Consider the following 20,232-nt stretch of genomic DNA (forward strand, 5'->3'; position numbering starts at 1 on the left):
TTTTTTTTCCTCTCTTAAGTTTCTATTCAGACAGTCAAGAGGATATGCTTTATCACATGGTTTGGTGTAAAAGACTTATAAACATATTACCATATTCAGTCATAGCAACAGCACAGATAAAAAGGAACAAAGCAGAGTTCAGTGGGAAAGGAAGCAGATAAGAGTCATGCTGTCCTTGGAGTCCAACCATGATTACTGGCTCTGTCCTGAGCCAGAGCTCTGTACCTGAGCAGGGAGCTGTGCTTGGCTACAGGCTCCAGAATCCTGTTGTAAACAGCCTAACATTCAGCACAAGACAGCTCATTCCGTGACAGTGGAAAGCAAGGCAAAAACCAAACCACAGTGCTCATTTTGATCAAGGCATTAGAAAATCGTCTAAATATTTTTCCCCTTTATCTCTCTTGGTCATATGCTTAGAATAATTTCAACTCAAATAAAGTACTACTACTAAATCAGATTTTAGAGGTCTCAACAGACAGATGAAGATCTATATCCATTAGTAAACCCTCAAAAACATGCCCTTTGTGAGATTATGCCAAATGATGTTAGCCTAATTACACACAGTGAGTTAATATTCCAAACAGTGTTACATGTTGAAAAATAATTTTCCAGACTCTCCTCCTAAAGAAACAGACTGACAAATATTTTCTGTAGTAAGTTACTTGACAGGTTTAAGAAACACACAAATCACTTCAAGAAATCATAATGCAAACTGCAAAGAAAGCTACTTCAGCTTAAGGCTGCTAGTTCTTGATATTTATGTTACAATCAAAGCAGTCTGCCTGCAGGTAAGCAAGCAGAAGAAACACACAGATTTGGGCATAAATTGATTTTAAAAATTAGCTCCTGTAGACTTAACATTACTTATAATAAAACTAAAGTTTGAGGGGGGGGGAAATAAAGCAGGTGGTAAATGAAAACCGAATTCATCAACTCAAAATGGCCTTTTTTTCTATTGCAGCTAGAGAGGAAGTTTTTAGATATGCACACATTAATTAGATGTTCTGGGAAACTTTAATGAATTGCAGTGATTTGCACTGGACAAAAACTTTCTATGCAAATATGATTGCATGGAACTCTGACCTCTCACAATGGAAAGAGCAAATCGCAGCTTTCACCGCTCTGCTCTCCAAATTTAGATTTTAAATCTGTCCCTACATATGCTTCTGGTACTAACCAGGAAACACTGCAACATTTTAACTTTATGGAATAAACTGACGTACTTCATTATTCATCCCACTTGGTCTGGAGGCTTTTTACATGCTTTTTATTATCTTTCTTGTTCATTTACTGCTTTAACAAGAGTGTTATAAAAGTAAAGATCAGTACAGAAATAAATGCACCAGGTGTTATGTTCCTCTGCATAATTTAACAATATTTAGACAATAGTCATATAGTCTGAAAGCTATATAAGATACTGAAAAAGTCCATTAGGGCTGTTTGCTAGCTAAAAGCCAAAGATTCATCAAAATAAATCCAGATATATGTTCAAACATATTCAGATGCTTAGTCACAGGTAGTGGGACCACTATAAGGTAGTATATCCATGTAACAACTCATAAGCACACTGAAAAATTAAAAGTACTACTAAAATAATTAAAAATAGACTAGTAAAATAGACTAAAAATAGATTAGCAAAACCAGTGATTTGTCATTTATTTATCTTTTCATTGAAGAGCTGGTTTAGGTCCCTTTAGTTTCTGGTACTAACTTCCCAAAATAGGTCTTAAAAGATTCATGCACAACACTGTGAATGCATCCTTGTTTAGAGTGCAGAGCTGGGGTGGGGATTAGTAGCATATAAATAACTGAAAACACAATGTGGTATTAAAAAAATGTATCCCATTTCAACACTGCTTTTTCAAGTTCTATAGGTGCTTCTGGGTCACATAAGGTAATAGATAACAGAAGTTCTTACTATGCTTGAAATACCACAATATTGTGATATTTAACTATCTAATGTATGAAACTTGTGTCAGGAATGATCACAAGTTTCATAAAGTTTTACTATTATCTGTAGGGAAGAAAAAGGAATTATCCTGGAAGTACTTATTGGGAAGAGCATTGTTTAAGAAGGTTTATAGTTCCCTTGCATGTAGCAACAACCAGGGAAATTATGTTACTGCCTTGAATGATGAGACTCAGCTACAAGCAGTTATCTTGCTGTCAGACAAAATCTCACAGTGTAACTCAAAGACAATGTAAGGGATTCAGCAGATTCACTAACAGACTGGTGTTCTAAGAGACTACTACATAGGAATGTACATAAAATCACTCCCACAGACTTGGCAGCCTGCCAATATTACAGTGAACAAGTCTAGCGAGGTCAAAATATTTTTAGAGTTGGGGTATTTTGAGACTCTGATCTCCGTTTGAAGAGCTAACATTGTTCCCAGTGGAATTCAAAAGTTATAACTGGTAGTTCTAGATACCTGTCTCTGGCACAACCTGCCACAATGATTTGAGCTGTACTTCTGATCTGCAAAAAGGCATATCCTAGAAAAACTTTACTAGTTGCAAGAGAAGCTCCAGTGACAAACTGTATCTCAAAGCCTACATTGAGATAGTCATGCCAGGTGCATCCAATGATCTGTTCCACAGGAATTTGACTCTTTCCCCACCCCCAAAGCATGCAGACACACTGACAGGCAGTATGAGCTAGAGATGAAAATAACAAAATCTAATCATCACATTGTTACTTCAAACCGATTGTTAGTTCCAAGTATTAAAACGTGATTTACTTATTTCCTTTCTGGTCAGTGTTTCCTCCTGAGCATGCTTTGGGGGTGGGGAGGGAATCCAATTCAGCATAAACTCTTAGGATGAAGACTTTGTGATCATCTATCCACAGAAGAGCAATTTGCTCAACTTCTTCCATGCTGAAACATCCAAGGACTCATGATGGGCCAAAAGTAAATAAAGTGTCTTTGACAACCACAGATACCTGATCTGTGCTTGCTTTTAGATGCTACATAGCTCCTGCAGGTGAAATTTCATCCCCAGTCTGATACCACAGGAATCTAACACCTTGCACATAGTGACTGCTGCCTAAAAATCATAACTTAGGCTCTTATGCCTTTGCTGTATCTTATGCATGACATGGCTGGCATGCATGAGTAATGATGGTAGCCACTTTGATAGGTGAAAGCTGAACTAGTCACTATTTTGGGTGAAGCAGGAAGGCCAGGAATTTTTCTAAGTGTTAAGATCAGGGAGGACACTGCAGGAGCTGTTCTGTTCCTTCTTGAAGGATAGGAGGATGCCACATATAGGGACTTTGCTTCAAATGGCAGCTTACTGTCTAAGTTAAACAAAAGGTTTTGAATTTTAAGCATGTGAGCAGAAGCACATCTGAGTTTTTGCCTCACATGAGCTCAGGCTTTCCCCTTACCCCTTCCCACCTTCCTTTATCTCTCTACTTTTTTTGTGAACTCTTCAGTTCTCACTTCCTTCTCTGTAACTGTTTCCCTCCCATTTTTCTATTCACATACCTTGTAACAGGTGAGCACCTTCCCCTCACCCAGAATTTCTGTAAGATCTACCTACTCCCAAAAATTTCTTAACTCAATTTAGACTTTTGTCACTTCAGAGACAAAGGGTTTTGAAGCTAGGATCTAACATTCTAACAGAACCATGTAATTTCTCTAGTGGTACAACTTCCTGTAAATCATATTAGTATCCATTGACATTGGGAAATTTGAAGAAAATAATCTCCCTATCCAAGCACAATCTTTCTAGTGGGTCATTCTTAGTCTCTCAAGAGATGCCTTATCAAGTGTAAAGATACTCTTTAGGTTACACAACGTTCCAAGGAAAGGAAGAGCAGCTCTAGGAGTCTAACAGTAAGTTAACTGCAGCAATGCAATGCAGCTGCAGGAATATGAGCCAGTGTAAAAGCAGAACAGGCACCTCCAAAAGCTGTGTAACAAGCTCTGCCACTCAGCAATCCTCACAAGCCTGGAAGAAACTTTCTAAGCTCTTGTGTATGTGCCTTTGCTTCTCAGAAAGACAAAAAAGTATGAAAGGGATCATATATAAAACCAAAACAAATACAGGCCAATACTGAAAGCTTAAGCACTAAGTTATCATCAGACACAATCTACTTTTGAGGCTATCCAACTTGCCACTTGTTTGTCAAGCAAAAACATCAGCTTTACGTTACCACTGCTATAGGTACTGTGGGACAGGGACATTATTGCAATTGTACTATAAAATATACTTCCCTTTTTTTGTTCTTTCTTTGCCAAATTTTTACCTTTTTTTTAAGTTTACAGAAATTAATAGGATAAATGAAAGTACTGTGATACCTACATAATGAAAAATAATTACCAACATATTTTTTTGTCTCTCTTTCGTGACACTCAAATAACAAAGACTGGAAAGATGGTAATAATACTTCAAAAGCATCTGATTGAAACAGAGCCATGATTCTAAACAATCTACAAGAAAACTACCACAGGTAGTCTGAAGACTTTGTATTAAAATAAATGTCACTTTGCCAAGTGAGATGCATTTAGTCATTTCCTGATTTCTTTTTCCTTTATTTCACATACTTTAAGATGTGTGTTCCTGAATAATTTGTTCCTTTCCTCCAGAGATTCCTTTGCAATGACTCCACTAATGAGGGCACTGGTACCACAGTTTCTTGCCAGGTGAATCAATTCAGATGCAAAATGTATCATTACTTCACTGCAGAAATCAGTGGAGAAGAAATACTTAATCACAGATGAATTACATGTTCAGTCATACGTGCCTTCAAGCAAAAGGCATGGGGAAAGTAGTTTTACTTATCAGCCAAGATTGTCCATCAAGAAGCAAACAGTTGGATTTAGGCTCTCTTCAGCTTAAGAGATGTCCCAGCTCACAGCTTCAAGGCAGACAACCCAACCACAAAACTGGCAGGGAAGACACTGACATTCCTCTGCCTCTCCAGAAAAATTAGGACCACTGAACCCCAAGATTTGTGGAGAGATAACAAAAGATAGTAAGACAGCAAGGACATGCCCCAGGAAGAGGGAAAGCTGTCCTCACTCCACAGATGTGCTCTGAAGAAAAGCAGGAGGGCACACCAGCCTGTTGCCTTGCATTCTTGGGCTTGCTTTTTTTATTGTTCAGCTGCGAACTTGCTGCCCTGATCCCAATAGTGCTGGGACAAGCTGGCCTCAGGAAGCACAGAGGCTTCAGTCAATTTCCACACTTCAGAAATGCACATTCCCATGGAGCTCAGCAAACAATCTGTTAGGGAATACTCAAGGTCTCCAGCAGACTCCTTTCCCTTAGATCAGCAGCAGCTTAGCACTTCCATGACACATGTTTAATCTAATTGTTGTCCTATTCCTGTAAAAAATTATTTTGGACCATTTTTTCAGTACATTATTAATCAGCAGTGTCCAAGTCACACATCTCTTCCACTAAAAAAGCAACTGTGCTGTAATGCTCTACCAGCCATGATCTGAATGGAGCTTATCCAAAAATCATCCATAACTACTTAATATTGACAACAATAACCTGGAAAACATGCAAATCCTGCATGCAAGCCAGAACATTTAAATGGACTGCAGGCACAATCTGCTTTCCATACATTGCTCTTACATCTTCAGCAAACACATAACAGAATCAATGCCATCTAGTTTCCTCTAAAATCATGGTAGACATGGCTTATATACCTGAATAATTTAGCACTGAAGAGAGGTGATGGCATTCTAGTTTGAAATCAAGCCATGAGAGCCTGTAACTCAGCTGAGATCCTCTGTGTATATTTACATACTTAAGAACTCGAGCTTGGTTGCAACAATTTTAACTGTTCTGGTTGAACACTTCATGTTCTTTTATAACTCTACTGATTTTATTTTTTTCTATTAAATACACTCATGAAAGAGATTTTCATCTTATTGGACAAGCATGCTCAGTATTGGTAAAGTTAATAGGAAAATTCTCGAAAAAATGTTCCTTATTCACCTGAAGTTTAGTTATTCTGGCTATCATTCTTAATATGGATGTCTAAAGTTTGGCAAACAAAAACCAAACCAGAGTTAAAAAATTGCCTGCAGTATTCAGCCGTACACGCAGCAAAGTCCAACAGGTTATAGGTAGCTTTTTAAAATTATTATTATCGAAAATGCACGAAGTATAGGCAAGCTGTTAAAACACTTAATATTTGGTAAAATACCACACAATAATCCATTCCAAAAAAAAGCAAGATTTTAATTTTTTTTATGAGGGTCATGATTTTCTTGCTTCAGTGGTCATAAAAATGAAGTGTGCACAGGAATGAAGCATACTGAAAACTTCAGAGCTCTGTCAAGACCTCTAGATCAAGAGTTTCAGAAGCAGCAACCAGAGTTACTTCTGTAAAGGCCATTCTTCCACACTGTGTGGCAGTTAAGCAGTCCAGAAAGGTATTTCAAATATTTGATCAACATCAATTGCTATTTGTATCCACAAGCATTGATTAATAGAGATTCTCAAAAAATTATCAGAAGCATCACTGCACTGTGCACCTGAAGACACTGAAACACTGTCAAACAGAATTAAATGCATCTACCGGCAGAAAAAAACTCAAATCAAACAAATCACTAGACAGCAATGAATACTATGTATTCTTGGAGAAAGAATTTAAAATAAAGATTGACAAGATTTTTCCATTTATCCCCCTACAAGATGAAACATATGCCCAAATTTAGTTAACACTAGCTTCTGTGAACCTTAAAATTAGCTCATGAAACATGGATAGAAAAAAATCAAGACCAACAATTGTTTAAAGACTAAGGTTTTAGTTTCAAATAAGAAATGCAACCATGGAAATGGTCAACAAGACCAAAAAAAAAAAAAAAAAAAGGAACTAATCCAGCTATAATTTCAAATATGCAGTCTGTGCACATCCACACAAGCACTTCCTACAGCTCTTGTTCTCAATGAAGAGAGTAATGGTTTGGTAAGAAGAAGCACATCTAAATGGAGTGGGTACAGGATTAATGCTGCACATCAATTGTGGCAGGAAGCACTCTGAGTGACACCAAGCATCACACCAGAACAAAGTGACCTATCAGGGACTTCAAGGCCAGGCTGCACAGGGCATTGAGCAGCTCAGCCTAGTGAAAGGTTCCTGCCCATGGCAGTAGGTGATCTTCAAATCCCTCCCAAACCAAGCCAGCCTATGATTCTGTGATCAGAGAGCACACATTACACCTGAACAGGCACCACTTAGATATCTGAGCCTTTGCTCAGCTTGAACAGCAGAATAGAACAATTGCTGTATTCCCTTGGACACATATGAATTGCTAGAGAAGAAGAGGCAGGGATAGTCTGCTGCATAATCCCTCACAATCCTGCAGAAACATTAGTTCAGCAAAAACAATCAAATGTGGTAACATATGGACCTCAAATTTATTTCCTAAAGCATCAACACCAGCAGCACCTTCCCAGATCTCCTTAGCCCACCCCTCAGATTCTTTTATGCCCCCAAAATGCTGTAGAGTATTTTCTGCTTGCTCCAGTGTCCTTAATTGTCCTTTATAATGGCTTCAACTTCAATAATGTCCTTTGCAAAACCCTTCTGGCCCAACAAATAGGCAAGAAATCATATTCTTTAGATAATCTTAAACTGTCTGCCTGCTGATGGACTGGCATGCCAGCCAGTGGATAACAGGAAAATTGTCTCTGATTTCCACTCCTTACAAGAATGGATAGGTGCCTGGTGAAGACACATGAAAATCATTTTCACGACAAGTCTGGGCTCATTACCTTTGAAGCCTCTACTCTCCTGTCATATTTACTAGGCAGACTATAATTCACTTAAACAAATCTGAATGATAAAAAAGCCTCAGGAAACATGTAAAATATTTTCCAAGGGAGAAACAAAGGACTTAAAGGAAATTCCTTGCTCCTAACACCAAATTACATTCATAAACTTAATAGGCTTCCTTTCCAAAGGAGTAATGTATTTTTCCTCAGGTTCCTCAGGTTTGGAAAGTAATTCAAAAACTACCATGAATAAAGATTTTATCTTGATTTACTCCCTTTACCTGCAGTTAGATCTTCCTCTTCAACACTCCTTCTTATTATTGGCACATAGATAATATACATTACAAGCATATAAAATATTTATACCCTTTACATACTATATTTGTATGCAACCTTTCTTTTCCTTTTACAAAAATGAGCACAAACAGAAGGATGAATACTGTATTTATCTTAGAAAATGTGACTAATCTTTTCCTCTCTCCAATGTTTTGTTTGTGGGAAAAAATATTGCTAACTTACACCATGTGAAATATATAGAATGCTATTATTTTTGTTCTTCTCTGGGACCTACATTTCATACCAGTCCCTGAAGCTTTCCATCTCTGGGGAAATTTGTACAGATATTGTAATTTATCAGCATCATTATGAAAGGACAAAATTGGTAGAACAGAGGTAAGGGCTATGAAGATGAGGAAGTTGCTGTTAATAATTGTTCATCTGTGAGCTACTACATTGTTACAGGTTCAGGACATATCATCTTTTGGGATTTACTGGCCAGTATAAATTACAACAGTAACATGTGCTAATTATTTTTATTCACAACAATATTTCAGTGGCTAAATGCCACTACTCTTACACATAACACCATGATTTTAGCTAGAAATCTAATAAATTGAATTGTCTATGGTGCTTATAGTGTTGATAGAAGAAAGCTGAGCATAGTGTTAACCTAAGGAAAACTTCTGAGCATTCACCATTCAAAAAAACACAAGCACATCTGTTGTGAGAATGCCAGGGGGGTTTTGCATTTGGAAATGAGCTGTTGAATGGACAACACTTTGTACCTTTGTTAAGATGACAATCTCCTAAATCTTACTGCTGTTCAAGATAATGACAACAGATAGACCTGTCAGCTCCAGGCAGAAAAAACATTTAAGAGAACAATGCAGGTTTATCACAAGTCTCAGAACTGGATCTCGGTAATATGTTAATAACAGCAGTGAATGGTACAAGGTATTATACTCTAAAATCAAAGCTTCCCCCAATTTAGCAAAGAGTGATTACTACAGTAATTAAAGACATTGCTTCATGTGTTGGCTAGTAATATACATGGAAAGTTCACTGGTCTTTACATTGCAATTTCAGAAGCTCAGTTCAAATAAAATATTTCCAAGCTGCTCTGCAACCTTAAAACACACTGATACAATGGTTCAGTATATTATGACATGGGACTGATCAAAATCATACTGGAAGGAGAATTTATTTCCATTTCCAATTCACTAACTCTTCCTTCACTAAAGTATGTATTTATCAGTCCATCAGACTGTTAGTCACAAAACCAGCCACATCATAACCAACATGTTTCTATGTGGCCCTACACAGAAACAAACCGTGATAAATTTTAAATAAGAATTCAGACACAGCTATTAAAATTTTGTCTCACTAAACTATGAGGAGCTCACAGCTCTAAAATTAGTAAATTATACTGGATGAAATCAGAAAGAAAAATTTCCTCTTAAAAACAGAAATTAAGGCACTTATTACAATGTGCAAAGAATATAAATAAAGTGAATTGAACTACACAACTGCACTGGTTTTGGCTGGGGTAGAGTTAATTTTCTTCACAGTTGGCTGGTATGGGGCTCTGTTTTGGATTTGTGCTGAACACAGGGTTGATAATACAGAGATGTTTTTGTAATTGCTGAGCAGGGCTTACACAGAGCCAAGGCCTTTTCTGCTTTTTGTACTGGCAATGAGGCTGGAGTTGCACGAGAAGTTGGAAGGAGACACAGCAAGGACAGCTGTACCCAACTGCCCACAGGGATATTCCATTCCACATGGCATCATGCTCACCATATAAAGAGGGGGAAGAAAGAAAAAGAGGGGAGACATTCAGAGTGATGGCATTTGTCTTGCCAAGTAGCTGGTGGGGCTCTGCTCCCCTGAAGATGGTTGAACACCTGTCAGTCATGGGAAGAAGTGAATCAATTCCTTGTTTTGCTTCCCCTACTGAACTGTTCTTATCTCAACCCACTTGAGAGAGTTTTCCAGCTTTTACCTTTCCAATTCTCTCCCCAGTCCCACTGGAGGGGGAGTGGACAAGTAACTGCCTGGGGTTAAACTACAACAGAGACATTTTAAAACCATCTTATCAGGGAGTCTACAAAATAATCATATGCTTTTCTTTTTCTAAAATCAGACATCCTTGCAGTAACAATAAGGTAAATTTAAGAGTCCTCTCCCTTTTTCCAGGTCACATATCAGTATTTTTTCACCTTTCTTTCTTTATATATAAAAAAAGCAATGGGAAAGGAAAGGTAACATCCTATACTGCCAAATTTCTGAACAATCAGAGACCAATGATTTTTTTTGCATAATGGCAAAGCTGGCAAAAAGACAGTGTTGGGTTTTTTTAAAGTTTTCCTAAAATAATTATGCATAAGTGAAATGAAGAATCAGTAATATTAAGAATGCACTATGTAAGAGGGAGAGCCAGAAAATTCTTTTGCTGTTCTGCCTAATAGGAAGAACTTTAAGTCCCACTCAAGAACAATTTGGCACAGATGTCTAGGTGTTCAGTACATACATCTAGTTCTATAATGCATGAAAAATAGTGAAACTTGCATTTTTATACAGTGTTTGCAATATTCCCTGTCACAGCTATTTACACTACATTTACACCAGCTCCAGGTACACAGCTTTAAGTGATGTAGTATGAGCTTCTTCAAAATCAACAGAGATTAGATAGATCACTGCAAGTGCTTTCCCACTCTCAACTACAAAGGGAGCACAACTTTCTAAAGAGAAAATGCCCAATTTCAACCAGTTACACAAGACTTACACAATTTGGAAGGAAGAAGCATTTATGGCAGATAGCTGCCTGATGTAGAAAGCAGGAACATGCATCCACTGTATATTTTTAGAAGCCCATAAACAGTAAGAGGTTCTTTTTTCCATGAAGTATCCCCTTGGATGGCTAATGATTCTGAAATATGTATCCTTCACAGTATTTTTCTCTCCCCTGTGCATGTTGGAAAAACCACACTCTGTTCAGAGAGGTTAAATGACTCCCGCTATTACACAAGGGCTGAGAGCTGTCACAGCAGTCTGAGCCCATGTCACCAGAGCCTTAGGCTAGAGTTGTCACCACTGCTCTAGAATTAATTTTGAAACACAGATTCTCTTCAAGGAAATCACTGAATTTATCTTTCTCTGACATTAAGTGCCACACTGCATAATGGCACAGTACACACAAAGATTATTCTAGCTGACACTCTCAAGTCCAAAAAAGAGTATCTCTATCAATGCCTGGGCTATTTGTTCCAAAACACAAGTGGGTGTAGTTTTAATTTTGAAGAATTTCTCTTGCAATATGAGCAGTTTGCACATAGGCTATAGTGTAATATACATAGTCACTAAAAACCAAGAAATTCCACCTAGAGTATGCATGAAAAGGGGCACCATAGGTCAAAACGTCTTTTTAGAGAAGAAATTTCTAAGCTCCTGCACTCAAAGCCCAGGTTCCCAACCCCACAAAAATATCATAGCTTCTGGCATCAACAAACACAAACCAAAGCTTGACATCAAGTTTTATGAAGGTCACCAGAGACTTCCCTCTATCACTTTCAGATTGAGCTTTGTTAGGTCATGTCTTATTCATCCTCCTGAACTCAGCTGCTATTCAGGCCCTTCCAGTTAGTGAAAAAAGAGAAATAGAGTTCCTTTGAGGCAAAATAAAAGCTCATAAAAACCATGGGTGAACATTTTTCTACATCAAATTTATGCTGCAAGACACAATGATGTCCCTCAGGTAGAAAAGCATTGAAACCAGTTTTTTTAAGTATCAGCAACAGAAGATTTGCTCAATAGGATCTCTCTTTGCACTAGAGAGAGGATATCATAGGAGTTAACACCAGAAAGACACCAAGGAATAACCTGACAATGGCACACTTCCTTTTACGGGTACCTGCTCTTGCAGGCAGTAATGCTCCTTGGTGCTTCTCAGGACAAATTACTCATAACCACATCCATACAGTTTATAGGAACAAAACACACAAGAGCCAACAAGGACAGTATCAGAATTTCTTCATATAACTATTGGCAACCAGAGGAGAAGCTCTCACTGATCATCAGACTTTTCGTTGTCTTCATTCTTACCTTCTTCTTAAATCTTCCTCAGGTTTTGTTTATAGATGTTTTTGCTCTCTTTCTCATGCCCAGCCTACCTATGCCTCTGGTACAAAAGCCTGCTTAATCCACACCACTTTCACATAAGAGAAGCCTAACTCTTGTACAGATCACAGTCCCTCAGCAATATCGGCTTGTGATGATGCTGTGTACCACAAGGGCCTCACTCACCCATTGCATCAATTCACATGTGAAGAAAGGGTTCCACTGTACAGACCTGAACAAAAAGCTGATCAACAGGACAACAACATAAGTGTATGGCAAACTCACTGTAAACCTTCTCTGGACCCATTTTAGCAGATCAGACACCTGACAGCTTGAATCAGCCTCCTGACATTCACTATCCAGCTTTAAAAGAGATAACTAAGAATATCCCTTTAACTCTTATTTTAGGTGAAGGCTGTAATTCTTCCTTTTCTCATCAAGGTGAAACTTTGTAAATTGTTCCAAAAAAGGACTGGATACAGGTGGCAAGATGTAGCCAGATTTCTTCCTTAAGGTATGGCAGGAGAGTGGAATCCCTGGACATGGCAGGGATGGGAGAAGAAATAAATTAGAAACTTGATACAAGTGAAGAGACACTTTGCTGGTCTAGCAAAACATATCAGAGACAACCATGTCACAGGATTACGTTATTCCTGCCAAAACCTCTAGTAAAACAAAGATCCCTAACATAGTAAGAGCCATACAATCCCATATTATGCATATGTATCAGCAGCTGGAGTAATATCAAATACTGAAATCAATATCAAATTGATATCAAATCAGTAGCTGGAGTAATATCAAATACTTTGTTTTTGTCTTGTGTGGTCTAAAAGAGGGGAGAAAGAAAACTACACCTGGCCTTTGGAGGGGGCTCTATTCTGAGCAGTGTATCCATTTCAGGCTGAGCACATGGAATCCCACCTCTATTCCTCCCTACACCATGTTTCCCTGCTATCTTCTCCATTCCTTGCTATTGCCCTGAACACGTCCAAAGCTGCTGAGAGCTGCCCAGTCACACCCACACTTCCCCTGCCCCGCAGCCCCAGCACAGGGAGGGAGGGCACTGGGATTGTGCAGGGTCTGTAACACAGCATGACCACAGGGAGGGTCGAGGAGCCCCAGGCTGGGTGCCCCTGAGGCACTCAGTACAAGCCAGCTCTGAGCAGCTGGAGAAAAGCTGTCAGGGTGAAGGTGGCAGCCTGGAGAAGCAGCCGTGAATGAGGGAACAATCAAGTCTTCTTTGGTCTTCCTTAGGTAAGAAAGGTCCTCACACCTGACCTAGGCAACTCTTACTAACAAGATCTCTTCATTTAATTCTTCTAACACTAAATGTCTCTTTCAGACTAGTACTGGATTTGATCCTACTAGGTTCCAAAGCTTCCACCTATCCTTGCAGTCTTCAATCAAAGCTTCTTGTTTATAATAATCCAAAGCGTAGTCAATGGCCACTCTTGTCCCACAGCCAGCTCCTATTTCATATGAATTAATTTCCTAGGAAGTGAGGGTGAAGCAGTAAATCTTAGCATGTCATCAGCACACTTAAAATACAGTATGGCACTAAGCTGTACTGCCCTGAATTAGAAAAATGTTAGGAGTCAGTTGTACTCGGTCTGTCAGTTTGATCTTTGCACATCACTCACCTGTACAGACATGCTGGTATAAAGCAGCATATTTTCTGCATATTTATATCATTTTGCATTTGAACAATGAGCACTAGCTGAATTCTAATTCCTGTATTACATGCACAGGAATAAATTGGAATAAAGGGAGTGAATGCTGTAAAACCAGAGAAACCTGCTACATCAACTTACCCTAACAAGGCTTCTCTTCTTGTAACAGTAATTCTTGTAGTCTAGCACTTAAAGCTCAATTAGAAATTCCCTTAGATTTAATAATCCCAAAACCCTGATTCCTCCCATTTCCTATGAACTGTGTTACTTGCTTTTTTAGGTGGCAGATTTGGTTTGTTTATTTAAGAATGGAAGTCTTAAATTTCCACTAGCTCTACTTAATGTTTTTTTTTTTTTAACCTTATAAATCAACACTTCTTGTATACATAAACTAACTCTGGAGCATTGCTGTCTTCCCCATCTTTAAAACACCAACATTCATTATAATGTTTCATCTTCAAATGAAAAAGTTTGCTTTAAACAGGAGGAGCAAGTCAATTTAAAAAAATCTTATTTAGTGCTTGAGAAGCCAATTATGTTGTAGCCTTTTGTAAGCCATACTTCTATTAACTTTAACAACAACAACAAAAAATCACATGACATAGATATGACCAAAAAAAATCATCACATTACATAGAGTGTTTAATTGCTCCAGTCCTTAGATGCACACACAGTGGCTGCTCTTTTTATCACAATCTTTGCTAAGAAACTAAACAGGTTTCCATACATTTTTAGCCAAACCCACTACAAGGCCATTTATTTACAAAGCAAAAACAAAGTTAAAAACTGACGTACAGGATCCTGGTTTAAACTAAAGGAGACTGTAATATCAACTGGAAGCAGCATCTCCCATCCTGTAAAGAACATTTATAGAGAAGTTTCCTTAAGTCTGTTGTAATTCCTCACAGATTGGTTTCACAGGCCCCTGATGTTAGTCAAAAGTTTCCAATTAATTCAGCACCACTTGAATCACATTTTCATTTTAATTCAATAGCACAATGTCAATTCTTTACATCCCCAGTATAACTTCTTCATCCAGAGCTACTGAAACAAATATTTACAAAGGAAGGCAACTGCTCCTTAAACTGTACACAAATAGGAAAAGCCAAGGAAAAAATGCCTACTATAGTAAAGGTTAACTGAGAATTTTCAGGAATTGATGCTAAATACTTTATATCAAAGGTCCATTGAAATACACTGTCTAATACAGAGGTAAGTAAGAAAATATTGCTACCAGTGGTTTCCAAAACTTTTGCCTCTGGAATTTCATTCAGTTGCAACCCCTAAACAGAATAATAATGAAGTGAGCAAGCTCTCAATATTAAGCTTTTCTGAATTTTTTTTTGAAAGCAAAAAGCCTCATTTCAGCTTTCTACAGTAACAGTATCATGGTTCACAATTTGTAGGTATTCTTTATACCTCATCTGGTAGAGAAATCCCTCCACTCTCCCCCTTCTCCCTAAATTAAAGCTCAGATTATGTATGATGATATTAAAAAAAGCTTTAGAGGAGTTCTCACTTGCTGAGTGTCTGGTAAGCTTCAAGACATTCTAGTACATACTTGGTCCCATATGTGAAGGTTTTAGATCAGCAGGTTAATTTTCAGCTTTGTATATTAATCCTCCCTCTTTCACACTACAGAAAGAAGAGAAAACTTTCAGTAGTAAATACTGCAATGCTCTTTTGTAAAGTTTCTCCATCTGGATACATAAGTGAAAAGGGAGAATTATGTTCCACCATTCCCCAGCACTACATAGAAATTCATCTCCCACACAAGTCTTTCCCAAAATCACACTTACTGTGGGGGTGAAGATGAAAGCTGCACACTTGTTAATGTTCCCAAAAGAACCAAAATGGGACAATGTGCAGGGAATCTTTTTATCTTGGACAAGATTAGATGTCAAATCCACCAAAACCTTGGAGGCTCAGCCTCTGTGTAAACCTTGTGACTGGTGGTGCCTGGTGAAAGTCTTACCTATGGAGATGATGACAATAAGCAAGGCAGGGATCTACAGCTCTTGCCAATCCCCAGCATCACTGCTGGCAACCTGACAGAACAATTACACGTCCTTCAAAAGGAAAGCAAATAAGAAGGCTGGCAATTTTCCCCCAGTGACTTTTTTAATACATATACCTAACATTTAAAAGGTGGTAAGAATTCCCCAGTCCTGTAAGCAATACTATCCACTGCAATGAGGATGGATCAACAGCACAGCAAAGGAAAGGAGACTCTACAATCTTCAGAGACATGAATTTTCCTGGTGAAAATCAAAAATTGTGAAAGGTCTAAGTATAAAGATTCCAAACTGAAAATCAGTTTAAACCTTAAAAAGAAGATGCATCCCCCTTCTACTTACTGTTTAAAACTGTCTTCTTGGGTGAGGGAAAAGATGAATTGGGCAAGAAGACAACCTTTATAGCCTATAAGTCTACCAAACACGTTCACCTTGTAGGATCAGGGGAGCACAGTATTGCTAAACTAAACTTCCCCTTTTGTTTCATCTGACCTAAGATTGCCCTTTAGTTTTTAGGTGTACTTAATCTCAAAACTCAAAAAAAAAAAAAAACCAAAAACCAAAAAAACAAAAAAAAAAAAAAAACAAAAACAAAACCACCTCAAAAAAAAAAAAAAAAAGATACCAACTTTGGAAATTTCCTTCCTGGCACTAGGGAATTAAAAAGTAATAAGTTTGTTAAACAGCTCTAAATGGACAAAATAATCAACAGTTTACTGTCTTAAATAAACAAACCAGGCTTTTCTTCAGTTCTAACAAACTAATCAGTCTTTTGGGGTTCATATTATAATTATAGCTTCTCTCTCTTTTTTTTCCAGTACTCCTGGATCATGCAGGCTACCCTTTGACAGGTTTCACACATTTCTAAGTACACCATGAATTTGAAACCAAAGCTTGGAGCTCCTAGCAAATTTGTCTCATCAATTTATTTTTGTCTGATGTCCAAACCTGAGGGAACTATAGGGGAAAGTGTGTGTAAGGTGTTAGAGCACAAAATACTGGGAGGTTTGGTTACAGGTTGCAGGAGCCCAGAACAGGCATGTCTTCCACAGTCTTTGTATTTAAAAGAACACCAGGAGATTAAATCTCCCCGTCTCCTAAAACTGTGGGTGGGGTGTTTTTTTGTTTTGGTTAGACTTGGTGGGGTTTTGTTGTTTGATTTGTTTGCTCTGTTTGCTTTGGTGGGGTATTCTGTTTGGAGGTTTTGTTTGTTTGTTTTCAATCCTTTTAGGTTCCTTTATGTCATTTCCTCAAAACCTACTGAAGATTTTAAGAAATAAAGGGAATTCAAGGACAGATGATGAAAGTGATTAGAGGCTTAGAAAGACACACATATGAGGAGGGATTATTAAAGTCTGCCTTGTCTGTAGACAAGATGAATGGGAGGGATCATAAGAGAGACACAGAAAATGAGAAGAGACATTCCACAGAGTGTTTTTTCATCAGTAGAAACAAGTGAATTTCTGTTTGTTTGTTTGTTGTTTTTTTTAAATAGGGTAAGCCTTTTATATGTGTGATCACATAAGAATTAAATAATCCAAAAAACCACTGATTCTGCTCTTAGTCTCACTAAGGCTGAAAGGACAAGAAGATTGAAATTAAGCTTCTCTATTCATTAGTAAATAAACAACACCTGTTCCAGGTAAGGTTTTTGTGTTTGTCTGTTTTACATAGAGGAAGAAATCTTACAATTCTGTTTTCCACAAATAAAGAGAAAGTTCTGGATAGGCTCCAATGTGCAATAAATCAACTGGGACTTTCTGTGTCTCTCTCTAATGCATCTGGTACTTGTTAAAATCAAGCAGACTTCTACATAGACTTCTGGTGGGATGAAGTAAAAGAATTAGTGTTTTAGTTGTACTGGAAAAGGATTTTTCTCCTCAAAAGCCATACATACAAATTCATAATCCTTTTGAAATTTGGAGGATTATTGTTCAGTAATGGGTAAGACATCAAGAGTGAAGAGCAGTGTTTAGATCAGCACATTAAAATAAAGGATAGCTTTAATATACCCTTATAGAGCCTTGGAAGGCAGTCCTGACACAGTGCTCTTGAAGCAAAAGTCAACACAGTGAGGCATGAGTTAGCATAGCCAGGCTGGTTTGAGCACAAGGAATATTAACTATTGCAATTGCATAGACCTCTGCATGGATTTACTGAGCAAGAAATACAGTGTAGCCAGACTCTGAACACCCTAGACTTCCACAATGCTTACTGCAAAATCAAGCCCCTGAAGAAAGCACTATAACACTTTTTACTCTATCCCACAAGCTACATTCCAGCAAGAGCAGTACTTTGTTCATGACAACTAAAATTGCAACTCCTGTTCCCAAATCTTGTTCTGCTTCATATCTTACATCCTGATTTTAAATGTTTTTCAAAGATTTGCAGTTGAAGTGTTGCAGGAATGAGCTAGAGTGGATGTTATGCACAGTGAAGCTGAAGTAACTGGCATTAGCAGAGAGGACTGGAAACATTTTACAAGGCTGCATTGTCCACGGATTCCACCAGCATCACTGGGGCAATCTGCAGTAATCCAGATTATAGTGACCAGGTACTGCTGGTAAGGAGAGGCAGGTAAAGTCTCCTGGAAGGGCACCCTTCTTAAATTTGGAGTCAGATTATTTTCCAGAACTAAGGCAACCACATGGCTATAAATCTATACTCACCACATAAAAGCAGAACTGTAAGGCACTAATTCCATTACACTTCAAGTAGTAGTGGTTTTATGCCCCATTCAGTACTGCCATACACAGCATAGCTAGACATTTTTGTGACTCATCCAAGGAAGAGAACATCCACAAAGATACAACAGCCTCTCCCTCAAAATATTTGGCCTTCAGCAACAGCAGTGACTCTCCTAAGTTAAGAATTACCTAACTGTACTTCAATTAAGTATTTTCTCTCTTTCAGTCACTTGGAACTTGACACAAAAGGTGACATGTGGAGAGTTATTAGCAGAACACACAATATCTTATACTTCAGATGGCGTCAAAGGAGAAAGTATTGAACAGATCTGTTGCTATACACTGAAGAAGCTTTTTGGCTGCAGCAAAACAGTTTAAATCCCCTCAGACTCTACCATTTACAAACTCCAAAGGCTATATTCACAGTAAATTGCTCTAGCTCTCCTGCAAAATGAATTTAATTTTGCCTTCCTCCAGTATATACAGCAGTACTTTTAGAACTGTCATTTTACCTCTTCAGAGAAAAGGTGTCCCTGTCCCATAAAGAAAGTCCTTAGCCAGGCTTAAAAGGCACATATAATAATCTATAGGCTGGAGAAGTCCTTTAAAGTCCACTCACCTAAAAATTGGATTGAAGAGCCTATTTTATACAGACTAGGAGATCCAGCTTCTACTTTGACACTTCTCTGTTCCCCAGACTTTATTAAATGGATCTCACCTTACTTACAACATGTCCTATCCTGCTACCAAATCCAGCTCCAAGGCATTCTTCACACAATAAGTCTCCCTAGTATGCTCAGGCTCTTGAGAACCCCCCCACCAGCTCTGCATTGTTCATGCACTGCATTGTTCTTCTACATCCATGTTTGGGAATGGCATCTTTTTAACTTCAGCTGCTCTGATGATTTTTATTCAGTCTCTAAATAGAAAACAGCATTCTAATTTATTGTGTTTTTCTACATAATACTGCTAGTTCCTGCTGCTCCAGTGCGTGACCATTTCCACCCCTACAGCTAAGCCAGTAAGAGAAATGCTGAAGTTATCCAGGCAATTTACAATTTGTCTGGACTAAGCACAGACAGATTTAATACAAGGTCTTACCATCATCTGGAACATACAACATGCTGCTACCATACCTAGCAATTATATTACAAGTTCTGTGATATCTGACACAACTTGTAAAGCCCAAACCCTAAACATGTATAGAGTTGCATTTCCATTCCTCATGGTCACAGGAAGGGAAGATGACAGTAATTCTGACTAAAAGAAATCCAAAATCAGACAGAAGACCAATCCTTTTATAAAATTGCTTTAAACATGAGATTTAATTTTTGTAAGAAGTCAATGCATAAGTACAATAAGCAATACAGCACTAGTCATGATGCTTTATACTTTTAAGCAAACCAACTATACCATGGATTAGAGTTTAATCCTTAAAATGCCAAATTTTATGAAGATATGCAGCTTTTCTCCATGACCACACTTAGGTAGGTAGCACACTATTCTTACAGCAAGATCAATGAAGAAGAAACTAATCAGTTCAACTTTCAATGGTGAAGAAGAAAAGAAATGCATAAGGTTGTTAACTCAAATATGACTAGCACATGCATCCACCTTACAGTGAGAAGAGCAGATTCCAGTAGTAATGCCACAGTGTATAGGGTTACCTATTTTTAAAGCACTTCATTATTCTGAAGCAATCTGAATCACGCCATGTCCTTTTCA

At 38.0% G+C, this 20,232-nt stretch overlaps 1 protein-coding gene across 4 annotated transcripts in view; it reads right to left on the minus strand.

Moving 5' to 3' along the window:
- The window catches only part of TMCC3 (transmembrane and coiled-coil domain family 3), a 131,038-nt gene that overhangs the window by 23,659 nt on the left and 87,147 nt on the right, over window positions 1-20,232 (minus strand). The window contains exon 1 of one of the 4 annotated variants that reach the window (XM_079303478.1): window positions 15,605-15,776. The exons of the other annotated variants lie outside the window; for them this stretch is intronic. The gene's annotated coding sequence lies outside the window, so the exon portion shown is untranslated. Of the gene's footprint in view, window positions 1-15,604; window positions 15,777-20,232 lie in introns of those variants that run through there. 4 annotated transcript variants of the gene reach the window in all.

This window comes from Erithacus rubecula (genome assembly GCF_903797595.1).
Source record: "Erithacus rubecula genome assembly, chromosome: 4".
Lineage (NCBI taxonomy): Eukaryota > Metazoa > Chordata > Aves > Passeriformes > Muscicapidae > Erithacus > Erithacus rubecula.